The sequence below is a fragment of the Cyrtonyx montezumae genome, unplaced genomic scaffold (assembly GCF_038088225.1).
Source record: "Cyrtonyx montezumae isolate F1298 unplaced genomic scaffold, pur_monq_1.0 scaffold_10, whole genome shotgun sequence".
Classification (NCBI taxonomy): domain Eukaryota; kingdom Metazoa; phylum Chordata; class Aves; order Galliformes; family Odontophoridae; genus Cyrtonyx; species Cyrtonyx montezumae.
Window position 1 is genome coordinate 40544311 of NW_027071826.1, and position 25106 is coordinate 40569416.

Consider the following 25106-nt stretch of genomic DNA (forward strand, 5'->3'; position numbering starts at 1 on the left):
TAAATTTTTTACTGGTTTAGTATTTATTTCTTCAGAGCTGGCTTTTCTGTTCAGGAGAGAATAGAATGCATAGCTTTCTTTTGTTGCCTGCAACGAACTTCCATGGTGATTGAATTTAAGTAGTTGTACTACTTCATATTGTAACAATGAAAGAACAGGCTTTACAGATTTTTAAAGTAAACAGATGTGCATTTTGATGGGTGCCTTTCTTCTTACTGTTTGTTGACTTGTATATATAACAAACTGTTAGACAATACCTTACAAATTGTACTGATACATACTCTGAGAAAGAAGGTTTTCAAAACTAAGATTTTTTACTTTGGTTTTGATATCTTGATAGGCTTTTAATCTGTAGGAAGTATGAATAGTCTGTACTGGCTGATTTCACAAATAGATCTAATGGTGAATAGCATGTAACTTGATGGAGAGGATTACAGGATAACTGTGCATATGAATTTTTTTTAAAGATTAATGAGAAAATCGAAGAAGTCTGGGATACCTAATTCTCCTTGAAGGTTTTCTAATTTTGTTGCTAATGGGAGAACTCGAATTAATTGTCCAGACAATCTTCTGGCTTTAGCTTGGAAGAACAGTTAAGCATTCACACGTATTGCTGAATCAGGGTATTAATCCAATACTTTGAAAAGGCAAGCATATTTGTATTTCATTTTGAAAAAAGCCATTGTTACTTACAAGTCAAATCCATTTCTGTGTAATTTAAATACATCAGGTTATTCTGTTCTGAATTTTACTATTTAATTAAGAGGATATGATAATCTTGAGAATTCGGGGAATTGATGGCTTTGAAGACTTTCATGTTGTAGAAACTGCAGGGCTGTTGGTTACTTCCTTTTGTTGAACTGGTACGATCTTGTAGTCCGTGTTGCAGTGCATGGTTACCATAACTGGTGGATTTAGTCTGTCTTGATGCCAAATGCTTTCTTCCATGACTCTTAAGTTAATGCTGGTGTGTCTAAGTGCCACCTCAACCATTTGTAAGTAATATAATGCATTTATCACAAATGTCACATGAATTATAAAGGAGTCAGTGGGCAGCTAGGGTCCTAATGAGTCTCATTTATAACATTTGCAGCAAGTGTCAAGCATTGGCAAAGTGAGAGTCCATTTTGGCAGAGGGCAAAATGCAAGGAAGAGCAGATGTCTCACTCTTGCTTAAGCAGGTTCAGTGACTTGGGTCATAGAGGGAAATGGAGCCTTTCCCCTCACTCAGTTGAACAACAGCCTTGACAGGAAGATAGATCTCTTCTTTGGAAGCAGGGAAGATTGTGAGGGTAGGTGGATAGACGGCATCATTTCTTCGTGTTTAATTATGGTCTTTGGGACTTTTAAGGAGCTAATACATCAACAGTTACTAAGCAAACTAAAGTAGTTTTATGTGGAAAGTAATGCAGTTTGAGCAGAACAGACAAAAGCTCTGTGTAGAAAAGGAAGAAAATATGTTGTCTTGCTTTACCAAGTACACAGGGTAGATATTATCTGGAAGTGGGATGGCAAATTTTCATCTAATGGAGTTTGCACCAATTTTGTGGTTTTTCAGGAAAACTACGTGATACTAATTTGTTAAACCTGTGCAACTATTTTTAATGTAAGACTTCAGAAGTTAACATTTCAAACTTGCTGCAAAGATGCAATATTTACTGATTCTTCACTGAAATTTCAGATGATGCATGTCTTCTTATTCTTGCTTCAACTCTGATCTTATTTTTTTGTGTTAAAACATGTAATGTGGTTAGTGGCTTTCCTGGATAGAGCTCAAATAAGATGTATTGAAAAAGTGCATGACTAATTTCAGAGTGAAACAGCTAGCGACAGCTGTCATTACATGCTTATTTTCATAAGTAACTCACAGTTGACAATTCATGTGATTCTTCTTAGCTTTGATAAACAATCAGAAATGGAGTATGACTATGATTTCTATTTTATTAAATGAGAGAGATGGTTTAGTTTGCCTTAATTGCTTCTTTTTAATATTTTAGAAGGTATTTTGTTGAGTCTCAATATCTACTCAACAAAGATAAAAATAAGGCACTATACCAAAGCAGGTGCTATGAAACCTGAAACATTATGGAATTGATTAGAGGGGCATTTCAAGAACTGGTAGACACCAATTATAAAGCCATTAGAATTTGTAAATTCTTCAGTGTGACTGAATGGCTGTAGTATACCTGCTCCAATTCGTAGTCTTCGTCAGAAAATATCAAACTGAGCTGATTTGATTCGTTATTTGAATCTTTGCAAGAAGTAAATCCATTAGCTCTGATTCTAAATCTCTCATTTCTTAATATTTGTGCCTAACTTTTGTTAACTTTCTTTAGTGTAGAAGTGAAACTGACCATAAATATAGGAATCATTAAATACCATTCAAAAAGATCTGTCTTACAGTTTGACTCAAAGAATCCTAGCGATTGGGGTCAATGTTGTTTAGTTGGTTGTTTAGCTAATTTGTTTCATTTTCATGGGGATTTTTTTTAGTTAGTTTGATTTAAGATTTGCTTTGATGAAGTGAAGGGCTTTTTGCCTGTCTCAGAAAATTATTATTATTATTATTTTTATTTGGTTTAGTAGAAAATGGACTATCTTGTTAAATTAAAACTCTACCTTATTAAATTTAAAAGTGGATTATTATGCACACAAGGAAAAACTTTTTTACTTAAAGGGTGACAGAGCACTGGAACAGGCAGCCCAGAGAGGTTGTGGAGTCTTCTCTGGAGATATTCAGAACCCACCAAGACAATTTCCTGTGCAACCCAGTGTAGGGAATCTGCTTTAGCAGGGGTTTGGGATCTCCAGAGGTTCCTTACAACCTCTGTGATTAAAATTACTTGTTACCGTTGTATCTATGAATGTATAGCTGTTTTATATGAGTTGCAAGATGTGATATATGGGCATTTTCCATCTATCGCAGTACATATCTCCTATCAAACAACAACATTATATGATCAGTAGTCAAAAATAATTCTGCAATCTTTTACCGGAATAATGCTTTTTTTCTTTTCTCTGAATGAAGCATTTTATTGCATTTTTGTGCCACAAAATTGCTTATTTTTCCAGATAAATTGAAATGTCACTGTTATCAGAGTAGGATAGCTGCTTATTTACATTCAGATTGAAATTTGAACTAATAAAAACAATATATTATGTACATAAAAAAAAGAAGGCAAAATCCAAGATTTGGTTTGAAAAACAAAACAAGAAGTGATACTAGAAGAAATATCATCATTTTGCAGTGCAGGTCAGTTGGTACGTGTACTGAATCATGCAGAATGGTCTGGAGTATAACTACCTCTATATTACCCAATGGCTTATAGAATTCAGGAACACAAACTTTTTTTAAACAACATTAAGTGGAATGTAGACAGAAATGTATCATATGCAGCATTACTTTCTCAGTCTGCTGGCAAAGATATATCACTGTATGTAAGAAGTAGTCATAAGCATTTAAGAAGATATTTAAAATAACTGGAATAATATAAAAACAAAAACTAAATACATATGCATGTGAGTAATTTTAGACTCCTATTTAGCAATAGTTTAGATATTTATTTTATTCCAGTAAAAGTTTCATACAAATTTCAAAAATTATCTAGAGAATGAGCTTTTACCTATATTGTTGTAACTGTAGCCATTATGGCAAGTATAGCAATGTGAGCTTTTAGAATGAGCTTTTACCTATATTGTTGTAACTGTAGCCATTATGGCAAATATAGCAATAGCCTTATATTTGAATTCAGTGAATGCATCAGCAACGTTTTGCAAAGCCACCTGTTACAGATTTAAGTTCCTAGAGCAATTATGAAATGTTTCCAACTCTAGGTAAGTTTCACTAACTGTCCAGTGTTGTTGGCTTGTTTTTTTTACTTCTGTGGTAAAGTGCAGCTTCTACCACCAGATGAGTATATAAATAGTATTTTGAGGAAGCTTTGTGGAGACTGTGTTTTTTTTTTCTCCCTGAGATCAACTGAGATTTTATTGTTGTCTTCATAATAACATAGGTTATCACATTGCAGTTTTTTGCAGTTGTTTTCTGAAAGTTTGTTCATATCCTCCCAGAAGTCTGAGCACCAGTTTGATAACAGTAGTTTAGTAAAAGGCTCCATATTTTTGAGTGTAGAAGGAGAAAAGAAAAATACTCTTCTTTTTTTTTTTTTTTTTTGATGGCCTTTTGATGGACCAAGGAATAAAGTCCACCCTACATTGCCACATTGTTCTTTTGCATTAGGTTTTTTTTACTGCCAACTTGGCTGTTCCTCATGTGCAAGCAGTGAGCTTCCTGTCTTGTGTGTTATGCAGGGGAGTGGTAGTGCTTGTGGTGGAGCTCCCTGTGAGCCCTTCTCTTACTACACAAGATCGTATTCAAGCTGTGTTTAACTGTACAAACAATACCCTTGCATATTTTTAAAGAAAGATTTACCAAAACTGCAGCAGTACTGCAGCATATTAGTGCACACACACAAATATATAATGCATATAATGAAAGGTTGTTTGTATGTACATACGAATGTAAATGTAGCAGGGCTCTCCCTTACATGTAACTCTGAGATACAGCAGATTCTGTACATCTAAAATGGGCACCATTTAAAAAAAATCAGGATATTTAATTGATACTCTGTTTCATTCAACCAACTGTTCAAAGATAATTTCTGTTCAGTAATAATCCTCTTGGGGACTTCTCTAAATGGTGTCTGTAAAAGAGAAGCAGAATCAATTCACTTGCTGGAAAAGTATTTTGCTTTCTTTCCCCTTAAACTCAGTGAGAGAGGGTTTGGGTTTGTACTGGTTTATTTGTTTGCTTGATTTTTTTATTTTGTTGTTTTAATGGGTAATAGCAGCTGAATGAAAGAACTATGCCTTCAAAGTGTTTTGGATTTGCACAAAAGCACTGTAGAAAAAATGACAACTCTTGGATTTTTCTTTTCATCTTTTTAAATGCAGCCTCTTAGCTGCAGGAAATGATGGTATTCCAAATGTGCTCAGTGTGATAATAAAAGAGATGAACCAAACCTGTTTTATTCTAAAAATAAAATATGAAATAATTTAATATAAATAATATAAATAATAATATAAAATATAATATAATAACATTGTTAGCTTTTTTGGTATAGATGGGAAGGGGCAGGCAAAAAGAATTTGGTTCTTACAACAGCTCAGTTATTCATGCTTAAGCAAATAGTATGCTTCAAAATAAGACTGAAAAGCAGGAAAAGGAAAATTAAATCATTTTGTTGTTGTCAAACATAACAAGTATGCCTAGTTGATACTGAGGACTGATTTTTACATTTCTATGAGTGGAAGGTTTGGAAGGAATTTTGGTGATAATGTCACAAACAATCAGCCCTAGCTCTTTGTCCATCCAGTTCTTTGTGATGAGTCTTAAGGCTTTTTAATCTAGACTATACCATTTTCAAGAGAAGTTTTCTAGCATTAATATTCTGAAGCATTCATTCAAAGCTCATGGGACTTCAATGAAGTATGGAGCTATCCACAGGGAGCTCTTTGACTTCTACTGAATATGAAAGCCACCATTTCCCTGACTTCCTACTAAAAGATCCCCTAAAAATAGCAAGTTTGTTTAAACATAAACTGCTCATAAATATCCTGTTTCTGGCCACCTCTAGGTGATCCAGTGGCATTCAGCCACCTTGGCCATCCAGTATCTCACAGAAAGCACAGCTGTACGTAGTCTTCATGTTTGCAGGTGTCTGTGTGGCGATTGTTAAAATAATACAGCAGTGATACAACTCTGCCATTTTCAGCTCAGAAGTGTTGAGGTTAGATACCAAGACTCCATAAATATAAACGCGGTTTTTAAGGTATAGAGAAGAGATTTCCAGAAGACATTAGATTAAATTAATTTCTCTGAAGCCTGTTGGCTTTTTTTAGTCTTTGATACTATGGAAACCTGGTTGCTGGAATGGAGCTATAAGAAAAACGATACTTGTGCCTGGCATTTCAGGGGAGAAAATACAGTTTCTTCTCACTGGGTAATGTTTCTACAAATTTATGAAAGTAGAAGTAAAGGAAAATATATAAGTTGCTTCAAATGGTGGAGTACTGATTGATAAACTCCTACTGTTGAGTGGTGCACCAGAACTATTCTAATGCATGAAATTGTTCTTGTTTTTGGGAGGTCTAAGCATTTCATTTTAAGTCTCTTCTATATTTCAAGCAAGAGAACTACTCTAACATGGTGTTGCATATGAGGGTAACGTTTTTGTGGTTGCTTTGATACTGTGGGATGATGTTCTTAAGCTGCTTTGTACATTTCAGATGGCCTAGGTAAAGCATTTCATGCTGGTACAGAGAGCAGACTTCCCACTGCATTTTTAGGGGTGCTAATAACTGCAGAAACACTTGTAATTTGGGGAAATTTAGAATTTTTGAATATAAACTTCTAGCAGCAGCTCTGCATTCCTTTTGTTACTATTTGTTTTACATCAAAATTCTATTATATTTCCTCTGTAGAAGAATGACCATGGGTTCCAGTTTAATCCACTGTCATAGAATCATAGAATCACCAGTGCTGGAAAAGATCCACAGGATCACCCAGTCCAACCATCCACCCATCACCAACAGTTCTCACTAAACCATGTCCCTCAACACAACATTCAAATGTTCTCTGAACACCTCCAGGGTTGGTGACTGTACTACCTCCCTGGGCAGCCCATTCCAGTGCCTGACCATTCTTTCAGAGAAGAAATAACTGATTACTGAAAAAAGCAGAAGGCTTTAATCCCAACTTGGTTTCTCATCTGGCTGTTGTGGTAAATGTAAGAAAAATCACTAACTTTAACCTCCCAGTCTAATTGAGCTCCTTACACATTTATTAGGGTATGTATTAAGAGAATAGGGATCTCTCTTCTCTTATAGACCATAGAAGTGTTAACCATGAGCACCAAAGGCAAAAACATTGAGAGGCAATCCAGTGATGAACTTATTGCTGATTGTAATAGATGAAAAGGAACCTCAGTTGTGGAGGTATGCTAAGCTGGATCTGCGTAAATGATGATCATGCCTCAGAATTGCTGTGTTTCTCTGTGGTTAGTTTACAGCTATGAAGGAAAGCAGAGAGAGGGAATGTAATGAGATGGTTTCTGAAGATTCACAGCCTTGTTGTGTTCAGTTACATTCAAAGCATTTCCTACAGCTTGTAACTGTGGGACTCAGCATATTTATCTTGTAAGGAAATGGAAAAATACTTCAAATCCATCTGTAGTGGAAATGCTAAGTCACAGCTTGAAACAGTGATTGAGAACCTGGTGGGAAGGCTCCCAGGGGAGCTCAGGTGCATGTAATGTGACTGAGTGACTGGAAGGGGTGAAGCCAGGATCCGTCCCTTCCCAGACCTCAGTTAAGGGCTGGCAGTGGAAGCAAAGGTATCTTGCTGGAGATTCCTGCCTACCTGAGGCTTTCCAAAGATAAGCAAGTTTTCTTCTGTTGTTTCTGCACCCATGGCTGCTGCACCAGAGCTTGTTCTCATTTGCTGCAGCCTCGGATTGTGCCACCCTGCTACTCATGTTGTGTTTCCATCACATTATAGCATTACAGAATTACACTATCAGGCTAGAAATAACATTTTATATTCTGTTGTAACACTGTTATGAATCTTTTCAGAGACTTAAATATAACAATAAAGAATAATAATCATTTCTTTTTTCCACTACTTCATTTTTGCTTCACGTGTTTTGTCAGTAGTTTAGCAGCAGGATTTCTAGTTCCCCTCACCTGTTGGTATGAAATTTTCACTAATCACAAAGATTTTGTTTCTCTGTGGTGGCAGTTTTGCCTTCTGTTTTCGAAATAGGAGGACATGAAGTTCTCTGAAGGCTTTGCTGAAAATGATCCTAGCAACTAGATCAAAGGTTTAATGCAGTTTTTGAAATAGTTAATTTCTAATATGGTAGAATTAGGTAGATGAGTATTTGGTGGTGAAGAGAAAACTTAAAAGCATGAAGTTGAATCATGGAGAAGTTTTTACAACCTGGAGCAAAAGGTTTTGATTTTGGTCAATGCTTGCTATCATTGCACGAAATAATGAAGAAGATTAAGTCAGAAGCATGAATATCCTGACCAAGTATACATCACTGCAGAGAAGCTTGACTATGAATTATCATGTTTTACCAATTTAATGGTTGCTAAAGAACTAACATTAAAGATGACCGAAAAGTCTTTTCATAAAGACTCAGCTTGGACTTGCATACATGTGATGTAAAATTTTTTTTGCTACCAGCCTGCACACTAAGTAGAGTTAGGATATATGAGAAATTCATGCTTTGTGATCTCAAAAGCACATATATATGGTAGATAGCAAAGTCATGTTTTACTTATGTTGTGTTTTGTTTGAAAGAAATAAAAACTGCAGAATCAAATAATCATTTTTTAAATTAAGAAGTACTTCTATTGCAATTCTTTCTAGCATTATTTAGATTTGTGTGAGGCAGTAGTCACTGTTGACAGACATGTTTTAAACAGGGCATTTGGTTTATTTATTTAGGTTGAGACCTAGTATGATTCAATTTAACTGATACATTAAAGAGGTGACTGTTTTAAATGATCAGTAAAATGCTTATTTTCTAAAAGATATTTGTTAGGGTTTTTTATATCTTTATGCTTTACTGACTGTGCCTATTATGGAGCTGGGTTTTTTTTTGTGTGTGTGTTTTTTTTGTTTATTTGTTTTTTTGCAAATAACATGCAGTTTAGGGATTGAATTTAAGATGTTTCTCATCTGTGAGTATTTGGTTGCCGTAATTCCCTGTGCATTTTATGTAATTCATTTGAGATATCTGAACAGAAATCAAGTATGCACCTAGCAAATAGGTTGTTGATATAGGAACCTATTGTTCAAAAATCAACAAATGGATCATTCATCCAAAAATCTCATTTTCTGTTACAGTTTTTTCCATTTTGTATCCTTATCCCATGCAAACCTCTTTGCAGGTGCTTTTCAGTTCTTCATTCCTTTTGCTTCTTTTTTATGATGTGCCATTGTATTTTTTTGTTTTCATATAACATACTAAACTTGATAATTTTTTTCTAGAAACTCATAGACCTCATCAGTTTTATTCCACGAACTTAAGGAAACTGTGCTTGTCCTGCCAATAGCACAAGGAGGTCCTCTGCTTCCGTTTCAAGAGGCAACAAATGTTCTCTCTACAAAGTTGGGATGATTTGCAGCATTTTAAAGTTCTGTTGAGAGGCAGAGTTGTAGCTTTCAGTGTTAACTGTAATTGTCTTATCCATGTGTCCATATTTTAGCTGGTCTATTGGCAGTACAAACACGGAGTTCAGAATGTGTTCCCATGATGGAGAAAAACACTGAAGGCAGTGCATGGTAGTTGGCTTCTCTCTGTTTTCTGTTCAGATAACTGTAATCTAGCTATCTTAAATCTTGTAATTTAGGCACTGACTTTTTTCCGCCTTCTTTCAAGGGAGATCGAAACCAATGAAATCTAGATTCATTTTATATAGATTTGGATGAATTAGTGTTAGTGATGACTATCACTGGAACAGGGAGACTCTCCACCATCCCAGATACCTTTCTTCATAGTTACATAGTCAAAATGTTCTTGTGATTAGAGGTAGAAAATGGAAAGGGTTTGGAAGATAAATGTTATCTGGTACAACATGATACACTACTATAAAAATCTTAAAGAATATCTTTTGTAAACAAAATATTATCATATTTTTAACATTGAAGAGCAATTATCAATAAGTGAAATTTCTCTTTAAATTGTATATTAATCCATACATAAATGCCAGATTACTTTAAGCATCAGCTTGCTTTGCTGTTTATTTAGAAAACAAATGATACTTTCTGTAGTTAAATGTATTCTGTTTTGCCACTTTTATTGCTCAAATAGATGTCATTAACTCAAATTTCTTATATACTTTTCTAACATTTTTTTAAACAGGTAATTCTGTTTGTTGTTCTTGTTTTTAGGCTATTAGTCACTTCATCACAAAGCCCCGGGACCTTTCAACACAGTTACTCAAAATTAAGACCAGATCAGCAACATGAGGGCAGTTTTTGATAGATGAAAGAACCCTTTCTAAATAATAACTTTCAAATAACTTATAGTTTCACATTATAGAAAGCTATATGTTCACAGAAAAATGTATATAACTAGATGAAGGTACCAGAATTAAGGTGAACTCACTTTGCATTTGCTTGTCTCAGCAGAGCAGAATCAGAAGTTTTTTTTTCAGTAGAATTCAAACCACTGTAGCAGTCATCCTGAGTTTAAGCAGCTGGTGTATAAGCAGATGAAGGAAATCTTTCTGTTATTCAACCTGTATTAACCATATTCACACATGGCTCTGCTTTGGAGAAATGAGTACGGCGAGTAGTAGTGTAGTTTTATCTTAGCATTCACTTCATAAATCAATATTTAGTGTTGGGACAGGTGTGCAACCAGAATTGAACTTACGCTGAGATTTAAACAGTTGCTAGCATGGGGTATGTGTGTGTGTATTTGCTGGGGGAGATATTTTTGCTTTGTAATCATTTTTTCATGAAAGCATGAAGCAAATGGGTGTCACGGTTTGCTCTGTTGCTGATTATCTTAAATTATTGCTTAAAGTACAGAGGTTTTACAGCAGAACCAGCTTAGTTTAAAATTAGTGGCCCACAGTTAAATGAAGAAGAATTCAACCAGGAATTTCTTTCCGTATTAATGAATATAGTTTGGATCTTTCACACTTTTCCAATATTCTAGGTAGGTCTATCTTCCACACTTTTGGTAATTACTAGGACTTTAAACAGGCATGTTCAGTTTCCCTGAAACTTTTGCCAGTCATTTTTAGAGATTTTGATTCCATTATCTTTAAATACATATATATTTATATTTATATTTATATATATATATACCTAATGCATATATTAAAATATACACGTAAAACTTCTATTTCTCATATTTATTTTTATCTGATAAATCAGGAAAAAATGTTTAGGTCTCTGCCTTTCATTTTTTCTTGAATCTCATGATTACCTTCTCTTGTTAAAGGTTGCATTCGTTTATTGGGCTCTGGAAACAGAGAGGAATGTATATAGTACTTGTTCTAATGGTTGACAGTTCATGTTTTCTTTTGTCTCAGTAACATGTTTATCAGACTTTTATCTCACTTTTTATCAGACTTTTGAGTCTGTTAGTATTATTGGCTAATTTCTCATATTGGCTGGTTTCACAGTTGTCTTACATTTTTGGCCTCAAAACTTTCTTCATGATGTGGGTTTTTTGGTTGTTTGAGTTTTTTTTTTTCCTTCTAATACTTAAAATTCATTAATTTCTGTAGTTCAGGAATAGTTTTTTTTGTCCCCTTCTGAATTTATTTTCTAGTCCATAGAGTTCTGAACAGAGAAACACTGCATTCAATAAAATACGCTATGTTTGCACAGCAACTTTTATTGTTCTGTAGTATTCTCTTTGGATGAAGTGTCTCTCTTGAATTATTATTTTAATTAGTTTTGATTTGCTTTGGTTATTGTTCTCTCTTGCACGTACAACAAACTGTCTTTTAGCAAAGTTTACTCTGAAAACTGTCCCATTACAATTACAGACACTAAAAAATTACAGATCGGGTCCTTCTGGTGCTATTCTCTGTGAACAGAGTAAGAGCTTTTTAAAGTTTATTTCATCTCAAACAAGCTGCTACAAATTGTGACCCCACCAGAGATTGGAGTACAAATACATATCAACTTATTTCAAGGAAAAAACACCCCAGCCTCTATGACTTTGTAGAAATTTCTTTCTGAAAGCTCCAAACCACATTTGTGCTTTAAGCAAGAGCTAGGTTGTCCCAGGTTAGGGACAAAGATGCTCACTTCCAGCAAGTATTTAAATTGTGCTGGATAAACATGATCTGCCTCATGCTGTATATATTCCAGTTGGAAACCAATGAATGAATGTGTTTTGAAAAATTCGACATTTCAAAATTGCTGTTTTTATAGATATATGTTAAGGTACAGAATCACTACATAAAGCATAATGTTTAAGAAAGATGTAAGAAAGGCTTCTACCATATTGTATATAAGTAGAGAACATAAATATATCACTTCCTAGCATCTAGAAATTCTAAACTATCTTGTAAAAAAATAATCTGAATTCCTCATTTTTGAATGATTTCTTAAAAAGTTAACACCAGTGATTGTATTTGTAGAAACCGCACTGTCCTTATATCCTCTGATATCTCATCAGAATAATTGTGCTCTTAAAATGAATACCAGATGCAGATTCAACTTATTGATAATATTTTCTTCACAAAATTTTCCTTAGTCTTTTATCTGGAAGGCACATTAGAGAACAGTGTGATTTTTAAGCCATTCCCCAGGCAGCATAAGCATACAGATAGCAGGCTTTTATTTTTACTATAATCACCAAACCTAACAGAAGCCTTGAAAAACACTGCAGCTGATTGCTGCATCTTATCTCATAGTCAAGATTAGCCTTCAGAATTCAAAAGTATTCTAAGAGATGGTACCAAAAAAGGAGGGTCCAGCAAAGCTATTGTGTTTTCTATCTGTAAGATCTGCTAGATGATCTGTGAAAGTTTCTTAGGTGTTTTGGATTTCTAGCTCTTTCAACAGCATTGGAAGTAACTACCTCATCTTCCTTTCTCTGCCAGGAGTGGTGGGAGCAGTCTGCTGCTGCAGAGGGAGCCAGGGTATATCCCCTGCACGGAGGCTAGAGGGAGATAGGCAGTCCAGGTCTCTTTTCTCGCAGAGCTGCTAATGCTGGTCATTGCATTAGCTGGATGTAGCTACTTTACCGACCATATGGTAACAATCTTTTCAGGCTGTTCATTATTATATGGTAGTTTTGGCGATCTGCCGAGATTTTTCTGAGTAATGCAAGTGATGAGGAATAATGATATTAACTCCACTTTTGTTAGCCAAACATTAGAAAAAAACAAAAGTCATGATTTAGAGCTTTGTAACTCCCTTGGCCTACCCTTTTTTTTTTCCTCCTGCCCCTCAAAATGTCATGGAAAACTACACATGAAGTAGCCTAAAAAGAGAGTTGCCTGCTGCTGTCTTCTGCAAACAGCACAAAATGACCAGGTATGTGCTAAAATGGTTTTCTTGCCTTATTGGAGTTCACAAACTGTGCTGTTATTTGGTTGTTTAAGGTGATAACTTCCAAACAGGTAGGAGCCAGTAAATCTTATATAAAGTGGAATTATAATCCTCATTGTTAAATAACAGAGCTGGAAAGAGAGAAACTTCCTAGGGAGGTGATAGCATAAAAAAAAAGGAATGTAATGTGATTCTCCTCTATATTTTTTGCAGCAATTTGAAAAGATAATATATAATTCTCTGTTTTCCCCTGTTCAGCCGAGCTGCCAAGGGCAAATCTGAGTGGTAACCACAGTGCTCAGTGCTGACAACCTTTCTCCACATTTATCTCTCTTATGGAAGTGAAAGATTTGCATTTGCACTGTAATACAGCACTAGAGTATTTTTCTAAGGTGAACCAAAAGATAATGCTTCCTTGTCCCACTGTGGTGCGTATCCTAGATCATCAGATGGCTCTATTATTATTGCAGAGAGCTGCTTACTAGAGATGGTCATGTTATGCTTACCATTATCAAAAAAATTGACAGCTTGCCTCTGCCTTAAGAATAAGAAAACTGTATTTTGGAAAAGGACAGGCAGAGAAAGTGCGAGTAAAATACCTTTATCAAATACATGGTAATCAACATTATTTAAAATGTAATGGGCTTGAATTTCAAGGAAAAAACAAGTCCATAACATGTCTATTTTATGAACACTGCTGATATGCTAGTGAGATCTGTTTCATTATGGAAGTCTTCATAAAAAAAATAGTCTGAGATCTGTATAGAGGCCCAGACAACTTTCCCAGCTATCCTTTGTTGCTTTCCTTTGCTTAGGTTAGTGCCCCTTTATTACATCCAACTGCTTTTATCTCCTTGTCTTCCTTTCTTACCTTTTCACTGGAAGATGTAAATTTTGGTGCTTAACTACTGTGTACTATATTCCTTGTGGGATAGCAAGGTACATACTGTTGATTTACTGTGACATCACATAGCATATTGTGTATCAGCCCAGCTGACCTGTACATCCTCAGGCTTGCTTGTGAGATTCCCTGGGCTTTGTGCCTTGGAGCAACTTATTAACTCACTCTTGAGTTGCTAATAATTGAAGCAGCATAATTATCAAATACTTGGACTCATTCCACATCTGAGATAAAACAGCTGTGTTATAATGTTATGATCAAATTCTTTCACTGTTATATGACCTAATAAATTAACGGTTGGGAATCATGCATTTGTGACTCATAATCTGTCACTAAAATACACTAATTTCATCAATGGTCTTTTGGGTAAATTTATTTGAATGGGCACTGGTTTTTAGCTTTTAATAGTGCCTTGTGTATTTAAAAGGAAGTGTGGCTGTTTCATACGAACAGTTCTATGAAAGCTAAGTAAGGTAGTCTTTGGTCTAAAAAAGAGTAATGAAGAAACTAGAAATAAATGAGATATTTCTGTAAAGGGCTGACTTTACAAAGGACCAAATGACTCAACAATTTAGTTAGAGACATAGGCCAGCTACTAAGAGCACTCAAAATTTCCCTGGGTTGCTGCTCAAGGACCTGTCTGCATGCAATCTACTTTATGTAGATTGATTGCTCTGGAGAAAGAGTAGTACAGCAGATTGCAGACTAACTGTCTCTACAATGAGATTAAGGGTGAAAAATTAAACAATTTTATTCTTGCTAAGCAAAAAGATTAATATCTTGTTTGCAAAATATAATCAGTTAAAACTACAAGTAATAAAACATCCTTCTGAATTCAACTAAACATGATTTCTCATCAGCTGCTGAAGTACTAACGTTGGCTTGGGAACTGGAGATTTAGCATGCTGCCACACAGGCTGACCTGCCTCGGACACTTTCCAGAATAAAATACATTTGCCCTGTTTTTATTTCTTTCTTTGTTGTTTTTTGTTTTGTTTTGTTTTTAATCTATTAGTTATCCAGCCACCAAAAGGGCAGCATAGTTGAATGGTGTCTGAGCAATGCCATTTGTAATTAAGTCATATTTCAAAACTGGAAATGTGAAGACAGAAGAGGAGAGAATTGAAATCCAGCAGAGTTAAAGCAGAGTGGAGGTTCCCAAAATAGATTCTGGGGAAGAACCAACTAAAGTTATGAAATCTCATGATACCAAAAATAGGAAGGTCTGCCAGAGTTCAGCAGACCTTAAAGATGATGGACCTGTTACAAGGAGTATTTCAAAAGAGAATGAAATTGATAAAAACATTACTGAAATCTTAGCTTTAGTGTTAACTATAATGAAATTGGTGTATAGCTGCTTCCTCCTGGCTCTGAAAATAAGGGCTAAGGGTGCAATTTCACATTTTGCTTACAGTTGGAATCAGTCCTATGGCCTCCTTTATTATCCTTATGTTTTGAGGTGCAGGCTCCCACCTTTCCCTCTGTTTTAGTGCTGCCATCAACATGTGGTAGTTTGTGGATCCAGATGAAAAGTGAAAGAAGTAAGAACTGTAGGGTCAGTGACCTGCTTAACCATCAGGAATCACCTAGACAGCCTCATGGTTGCTTGCATTACCACTGGAATAGCTATACTGCTAGATCAATTTAAGCATAAGACTACCCCGAGGAGCAATGTCTGGTTTCATAGACACCATAGGTTTCATAACTGACTGACAAAATGAAGAGCAACAAATCAGTAGGACAGGGTAATATTCCAAGGGTGGCTCAGATATGAAATTTGTGAACAGAAGTAGTTTCTCATCTGTTGGTCTGCCTTGATAGCAGTGGAATGGGCTTTGCTGGTCTTAAGATTGTAGAAATGACCATGAGGAGTGAGCTGGGAAGCTTGTTTTCTAGTATTGGAGAACAGGTACTAATATTGCAAAGATCAGAATTACTGGAAAAGAGGTAAAAAAAAAATCTCAGAGTCAAAGTAGCATGTATAAAGAAGGATTGTGTTTTATGAAGGAGTCAGTGAATATATGGGTAATTCCTTTAACTCTTCCATCTTTGGTTTGGATTTTGAGGGAAAAAAGGGTAAGGTTAGATAATAGGCACCTGCTTAATAAAAGGGAAGTGACCTCTAACTTAAAGGGTAAGAAATGAGAGGTAGAAGTAATCCAATGATTTTCAAAACAGAATAATTTCAATAGGGCTGGTCTTCAACAAGATACTTCATTTGCATTCAAGAGGATGGGCTATTGCCTTTGTCACTGGTGTCTAGATGTAGGTGATAAGCAGCTTTGCAGAAAACGACCTGAAGGTCTTCATGACACCAACCTGAACATAAGTGACCAATTTGCTCTTGGGGCAAAGAAGGCTAAAGTTATCCCAGGATACATTAGCAGGGCTGCTGCTAGTGGTTCGAGGTAGAGTATCCTTCTGCTCAGGAATGGTGAGGCCACGCCTCACTGTGTCCAGTTCTGGGTTCTCTGGTAAAACATGGGTATGAACATATCTATCCAAAAATGAGCCACAAAGATGATTAAGGGGGTGGAGCATCAATCATGAAGAAAGGCTGAAAGACCTGAGACTGTTCAAAACAAAAGATTCATAAGGAATCTTATCACTGTATAGAAATAATCAAGGAGTGAGTGTAAAGTGGATGGAACCTGTCTCTTCTCAGTAAGGCCCAGTGCCAAGGCAAGAAACAACGGGGGGAAAAACTGGCATGCAGAAGCTGCTGTCTGAACACTGGGAAACACATTTTTACTGTGAGGGTGACTGAGCACTGGCACAGGTTTCTTAGAGAGCTTGTGGAGTCTCCTTGGAGATATTCCAAAGCCATCTGGGCATGATCCTGGACAAATGGTTCCAGGTGAACCTGCTTGAGCAGGGGGGTTGGACTTGATAATTCTGGAGGTCCCTGCCAACCTCCGCCATTCTGTGATTCTGAGGCTACTGAAGTGTGAGCTGTGAGTGATGAAATATGAATGGACAGCTAGCTCAGATCCAGCTGTTTTTAAACTTTGTACACAAAAAGGCAGACTAGGCATTTTTTATTTCTATTTTATGTTCTTTAAATGTATTTGTGGCTGTATTTCGTGGCTAGCTTAAAACACTGTACAGATGTATGCAAACTGCAAAAGATACTGCAAATGTGACAAGAGTTATTGCCTGTTTCAAATTTGATAGCTCTAATGTGTTACAGTCATGAGAGAGGGGAGGAAAATTGTATCCTAATATTAAGTGAAAACAAAATGCTGCTACTAATTTTTAAAATATATTTTTATTTATTAAGAGGGTATTAAATATTTCTCTTGCCCAGTATAATGACAAATTCCACTATTTTTTTCTGTAACCACTCTACTAGAAAAATGCTGTGGACAAAATTCTACACTGAATGAAACAAGTAGACACAAATAATGAATACAGTTTCAAAAGAGATGTGATAGCATTTTGCTTTCATTTTACATATGGATCAAAAGATGTAACAACTATCCATAGGATAAAAACCTTTCTATGTTGCTCCCTCCTAAATACCTGTATCACTTAATCTGCACAAATGAGGAAATAAAGCCCTAAGCAGTCAATAAGTACAAGATCTCATCTCCATAAAGTGTCACAAATCTTCAATGCTATTTTGCAATGCTGGCAGGGTTGTTACGCAGCAACTGTCTCCTGGCAACTGTGCAGCTTTCCAGGAGGTCCAGGCAAGCTCCTGTACCTCAGGATGCGGGCAACTTTGGATCCCCGCAGGCCATGCCACATGCTGGAGGCTGTGGGCTGTGGAGAGTTCCATCCTGTCTTTGACAGGTCCAGGTGCAGCCATTCCTGCAGGTAGAAGCACGTGTTTGGTCATAAGTTTCCCACATCAGCGTTTTTTGGCTGAGATGACTCTAATATATTAGTTAGTTCTCTCTTGACTGTACCAGCAGTGGATGTCAAAACATTGTTTTTGTGGCAGAATGAATCTAATCAAGATCTGAGAGCAAAAGCAATACATTTGCAGACCCAGATCAAAATAAATATTTGGAGAGAGTTAACCTAAATAAGTAAATCATTGTGCATCAAAGAAAGAAACTGAGTTCAATAAATTTTCTCTCCATCTGCTTTCTTAAATGCTAAACTAGCATGATATATATGAAACTTCTTTTAAAAGCTAAATATAAACACTTGCTGTCCTGACAGAACTCATCATCATTTTGTCTCTTGTGGTACTATGTTTTCTTTAGGACCCACTCCAACCGTTGCATAAGCTGCAGGCGTATAGCAGTCCACTTCATGCAGAGTTTGGTTCCAGCATTACAGTTTTAACCCCCTGTAGCAGAGAATTTCAAGCCATGAAGTAATTTGCTACAGAAGATAGCAATTAAAGATTTTTTATATCGTTTTATGGCATAATTTGTGCAATCATTCATGTGATAGTTGATTTGGCGGCTTATAATTTTGCAAAACTCTGTTCTGAGACAAAACACTAGTGACAATTCAGAAGATTAAAACCTTTCTCCTTTACATAGGTGGATAAATAGAGGGAAAGAGAAAATGAAAGAATCATTCCCAGGATCGTTCCAGTGCTCCAATTTTGTTATCAGCTCTGATGTTAAGAGCTTTGCTGAGGTTGTCCTAGAAGTAGTACTTACAGTTCAGCTGCACCAGCATATTCTGTGTTAGTCCTGAACCATTAGAAGTGATCAGAAATCTGTCCACATTTGCTTACTACCAGTGTATCTATTACTGAACCACAGGAAATAACATTCCAATTTCTACTAAGTTCTCCTGTGCAATTGGTTAGCAAAATGTCAGACTAGAGCCACCTTTTCTTACTTTACTGGCTGTTTCCTTTTCCCTAGCCTCAACTGGCAGGTTTGTGGGTGATGCTGGCAAATATGCTTGTACAATTTGCTTTGCTTTTTTCAATTCATTCCCTTCTTTTTCCCCACTTCTTCCTAAATTCTGTAATGTCCACAGTGAATGAGTTCTGTAAATGACCAAGCATTAATAGCAGATAACTATATACTAATTTTACAGACAGCTTCTGTATTGCTTTGGCATTCGTTAACGCTATTCAATGCAGAGATACTATTTAACTCATTTTAATAGCTCAATCCAGAAAGAACATGCTGAAACATCTTTATTTCATAAATTAAATGCCTTCTCCATGTGTAATGGTTAAAAAGAAAGTAAAAGCTTCTAGGTGAGAGAATGGGACATGTTATGCTGCAGAAGCACATCGGTGTGCTAGCGGTCCTTCCTGAGTACTGGCTTCTTTGATCAGTCTCTTTCATCCCATAATTATTATTATATTCAGTAAAATGTAAGTGATGTCTGGATTTGCAGTTTGGATAATGGATTTATATCTCTTAGCCAGGGATGGATTTGGCCTGATTCTACAGAACTCAGAAGCCTGAGAAACATGGGATGAGGTGTGAGTGCTGCGGGACCGGTGGACCGGCAAAGAATGGAGCTGCAAGACTGCATTTTATGTTTGCTCTTTTTCTGCCTCAATTAGTGCAGGAGCCTTAGTGCAGTGATAAGAAATGACTGCAGATAAGATTGGATGCTTTGGATTATTTGAAGCTGCTAGGACTAGGCTTTCTCCCAAACTCGTCCTGATTTGTAATACCTATGAGTTCCATTGCAAAATGCTTTTAATTTTTTTATTAATATAATTCAGTCTTATTAGTAACAATCACATCTGGTGTACACTCAGTACTTCACAATTATCCATGTACTTTAGATGATACCAAATTTCTTTTTTCCCTTTATAAAGGGAGAAGTAGGAAGTAGCCACAAGGTAGAGACTAGAGCCAGTTACAAGTCAAATATCTTTTGCAAGCTGTGCTGTGGTGACAGTCTTTGGAAAGGCTTTATCTGAATTGGATACTTTTACATAAACTTGATCATAAGACTGGCATGTTTCTGCCAATAGGACTTCAGGATTTTGCTACGTCGTATTCATCTTAGAAGGATGGATTGATAACTTGCTATATATGTATATATATGTATGTATATTGCTTTCTGCTTGAGAAAGAGATCAGAGCTGCATCCCACCCATTCCACGATTAGATCTCCATCCTCAAAGCATGGTATATATAATCTGTTTCTGTGAATATGGATTTAAGCTGCTCATTTTCTCCTTTTCTTCATATAGAATATTTCTGTGTTTTGGAGGTTCATTCTCCCATTAGCTCAAGTAGCAGCAGGAGATAAAGCTGTCTGCTCCAAAGGAAGCCTGAGGCCTGAGGTGCCCCAAACCTCTCCGTGGGGTTGCTAAGGAAACAGGAGAGCTTTCTGGGGCATGTGAGGCTCGGACAGCTCTGCAGGCAGCAGTGATGCCATTCAAGCACATGGCTCCCCTGCCCTTCTGCTTCCCACAGAGAGAAATGCAAAATATGCTGGCAATCTGTAATACACCAGCCCACTCCTTTCCTTCTTCTCCACCTCCTGCTCCACCCCCATGTGGGGACTTTTGATAAATCTGTCAACAAATAAATGAATGCCCTGAAAGGGAGGATGGTTAAGCATTTTGGACCAGACCTCAGAAACTAGAGGGAAGAGAGCAGAACCAACAGCTGCACATTACCTGGGGACCTGTGCAGAGATGTACAGAAGCTGACCGCAGGCAGTTGTCTTCTCTGTTTTGGGAGAACAGTATGGAATAGCAAAAAAAAAAAAAGGGTAACAAAACAAAACAAAAAAAAAACCTGCAAACCAACTCAAACCTTTCTTCCTATTGATCCTAGATTTTTCCCGCATTTGTTTTCCTCAATTAAAACTCCTTCCTATTGTGAAAGTATTTATTATATTTCCTCAATTGCAATTTTATATTTTCAGTATTCAGTATAGTTTCATAGGAAGCATTAGATTTTCTGTACAGTTACCTTATTTTAGTGGTACTTAATTTAGTCAAATTCAGATTATCTTACTGTTTCACTTTTTTATTAACATTTACAGGTTTATTAACATAAACATATTAACATAAATGTCTCTGCTCTTCAGAGACAAAGTTGTTGCTTCCTATGTTATTTTTTTCCAAATTGCATATCCAAATTTCTAGAATATCTCCTTCTTTTATTATTTATGAAATTAAATGTCATCCTTCAGATTAAAAAAATATTGTCTTAATGATATTTGATAAGCCTATGGACTAGGTAGAATATAAAGGTGATTAGGCTCTGAAACAGACTGCACAAAGTGATGGTGGATGCCCCATTTCTGGAGACATCCAAGGTCAGATTTGATGGGCTCTGAGCACCTGATCTAGTGTAGGTTCATTGCAGGGGAGTTGACTAGATGACCTTTAAAAGGGTTCCTTCCAATTTGAATGATTCTGATTCTATGATTCTAGACAACTATAATTATATCCATGTGTTTTTCATGAAACAAATCTAGTTTAATGCCAAATGCAGTTTCCTGCTATAATATATATATTGCTGATTTGTTCTATAAAGCTACGCAGTAGCTAGGCATGTTGTGTTGGAAGAGTACCAGTTTTGTGATTGGTTTAGAATGTGAAATGCTAAGAGAACTGATATTACTGAGATCATGTTAACTATGAAGATATTATTTCTCACTGGTGACCTTTTAAGTAATGTTTCTGAGAAGTACTGCTTTATCCAGATATAAAAGGTGTATATAAAAATGATTAAACTTACTATATGTGGAATATCCTAACTCATTAAAGGTAGCGGCAAGGTATCTCCTGATTTGGTTTTTGAACTAGATGATCTCCAAAATCCCCTTCAATCCAAGCCATTCTATGATTAATTGACTCTGTGATTTGGTGACGAGAACACTTTATTATAAGTATAAATAACTTCTAAACTGATATTTTATCCAGACTTTTAAAACTCAATAGTATTTATTTTCTTGCAGTGATGAAATCTCATTATGTAATAACTCTTTCAGTGTTAAATTTCATAATTCATAAATTTCAGAGCAGAACAGGCTGACTCCAATGAAGAGAAGTATTTTAGGAGGTATCCCATATACTTTATTTAGATCAATATTTTGACTATTTCAGATCATCTTCTGAGGCATGCTTGTATGTGTATAAAGACATTCCTGTAAATATATAAAATCCAGTAGTGACTGGAAGGCATTCACTGGAAGTAATACAAGAACGTAACCTAATATGTTTGGTTATGGAATAAACAAGAGAAGAGATAAATAAGCATAAATCATAAATCACTGTGGCATTCTACCCTCAGTTTCAAGTCCACAATGAATAGATAAAAGTGTAATTATTACCAAAATAGAACATGGAATCATTAGTATCACCAAGGTTGGAAAAACCTCCAAGATCGCCTAGTCCAACTGCAGCAGAATCATCCCACAGTTTACTACTTCATCCATATAACCAGCATGGACCACAAGGAAACTGCAATGATTGATGTTGTTTCTGTGTTAGATATTTCAGGAAGTTGGGATGACCTACTGCTAAGCCTTCCAGATATCTGAATGTTTACAAATGTTTCAAAGACTAGAAACAGAGACTTGCATTTGTTTCTTGTTCCATTTTCTCTTAGGACTTTTTTTTGTTTGTTCTGTCAGGTTGGGTGGTTGTTTATTTTTATTTTTATTTATATATATTTTTGTCAGGTGTTCTGTTTGTTTTGTTCTTGTTAGAGAGGATTTCTTCTCACATTTTAGTACAATCTTTGTTGGTAATATGAACATAGTGTTTGTCTTGGATTTGTTCCTCATAGGCAATTAGCGACTAGAAATAATTTGGAAATGTTTGTAATGTGACTTTTGGCTTTACTATTTTGATTATCATCTTTTCCCTATTTTTCTACAGTAAACGTTTTCAGTAGAAGCTCTACTTCAACATTAGATATTTGAAAAGCAAAATTGTCCTGTAATTAAGCTTTCTTTAAGTACAAAATTTAATAATGTTGGTTACCCATTTTGAAATTTACTTACATGTGCATTCTGAGTCTACTTATGGCTTTTCAGAAAATAAAACAATAAAGAAAAAAAAATAGGTATTAGAAAGCTTTTCTTCTACTGATTTCCATGTAAAATAAATGGGGGAAATTAAAAAAGAAAAGATGCTAGTTGGTGCATATTTAGCTTGGTAAATTTGCCAATAATATTATTATTTACAAATCCTTGAGGTTGTTTTTTATTTTCTTTATTATTTATTTTATTTTATTTTTTCACTTGGGACAATATTGAGATTTGGCATAAAAGAATAAATACCTCTATTTGTGCTCCTGGTCATTAGTTGGACTTGGTAGTTGAATAATTCTTTCTTTAGATAAACTATGAACTATTAGTGCTAGTGACATGTACTGTGGTTGTGCAGTTGACCTGCTTTTCACCTTCTCAGATTAAACAGAAGTCTCTGCATAGAAACTACATTTTTATATATTCACATCTGGGGGTTGCAAGTTTCAATAGGTTTAACTTTGTTTATGAATTTTTAAAAAATTATCAAAATACATCTAGATATTCTTAATCTCTTGGTGAACAGCAGCTGGGGTGGGCACTGCTTAAATAAGGTCAGTGGAGGCCTATAGGCATCGAAGAATTTAGGAGAGGATTAGAGAGTACTAAGCATGGTATCTTTCACCAAAACATAATTGTAGCCTTGAGTGAAAGACAAGCTACTACTCCAAGGCATTTGAAAAATGCTGATAGCTAACATAGCTGAAGAAAACAATTTGAAGTCCTTCGTTTGGTTATGAAAGCTTTAAAATAAGTTTATATTATTGAATAACTGGGTTTTATTAATTATTTATTCATGCAGTGTGTTACCTGGGATCCAGTATCTTAGCTTTAAGGAAATTTACATTCCACATAACTCTGTGAATGTTCTTGTTGTAAAGTTGTGCCTTTCCCTATGTGTTTCAACTTGGAATCATATGAATGTCACTGGAACAATGTGGTCTCCTCCCTTCCTTCTCCTCACCACCACCCCAAAACACCATCTTCTTAGTGAGGGTATCCAAGATCTTGCCATAGATATGTATATATTTTTTTTCTTTTTTTTTCAAAAAAGTCTCTCATAAATACTGAGCTGGGTCATCTTTACTGCTAAGAGATTGAAGATATGCTATTAATTATTTCATAATGTGAACTTCTCATAGTGCAAAGTAGTTGTTGTCTAGGATTGTGTATCAAATGCTCTCTAAAAGTATGTTTGTTTGAACTGTGCCTGGTATATGACATTTGCTTATTCCATGCTGATAATCATCATTCATCTTTTTTTGTTTTTCCCTCAAACTGAATGCAGCCCAGGAGCTGATTGAAACAGGCTGTATTGCTCAGCCCTGTCTTTTGCTTCTGCTTCTCTTGCTTATTTACTTAACATTCCTCATAATACTTAGGAGTAAATTCAGCTAAATATCATTTGGATTAACTTTCATTTTCTTTCGATTGTAGTAATCTGACCAAATGACTGTATATTTTAGATAACCAGAAGTTCAATTTCAATCTGTTGCTTTATAGTCGTAGCATGGAATCATAGAATGCTGATAATTATTAATGCTAACAATAATATTATTTTTATCATTTTGCTGGCAGTTTTAGTCCTTACCACGTCCTTATTGCAGAAATCTGATTCAACTGTTTTTTTTTTTGTTGTTGTTTGTTTTCTTCTCATATACATCTAGAAATTTTTATTAGATTTGATAATGTGTAACAAAAATGAATGAGAGACAGATTTGGGGAAGATTGATGAAATAGCTAGAAGTCTCAAACGAATGGTGTTAGATATTATTTTATTATTTTTTTATTGTGATTGATATGTACAGCAAGGAAATACTGCAATTCTGCATAGTTTCCAAATAAGTGTAATCATCCATAATTCTTAGATTCTGATTGGGCTGGATTTTGTTTGAAAACACAGTGCAAGTTCCAGCCTTCTTTATATACTACCTGGGTTTCTTGAAAGTTTGTGCAGTTTACCTCTGCCTAATTTAACCTGGGATTCCTGTATTAAGCTAGTTTTATAGTGCAGATCTTCACCTTTTGAACAGCACATCGAAACACATTTGTCAGTGGAATTAAACTTTTTGACTAAACTTCAATTTCTTTCTTAATCTCAGTAAAGTGGATAAATAATCTACTTTCAGAGTTCCTGGTAGCAAGTCAAAAGTGCAATAGCCAGATGACAAAAAACAT

At 35.6% G+C, this 25106-nt stretch overlaps 1 protein-coding gene across 1 annotated transcript in view; it reads left to right on the top strand.

The window, feature by feature from the left end:
• The window catches only part of SHANK2 (SH3 and multiple ankyrin repeat domains 2), a 330531-nt gene that overhangs the window by 207063 nt on the left and 98362 nt on the right, over window positions 1–25106 (top strand). The window lies entirely within an intron of this gene.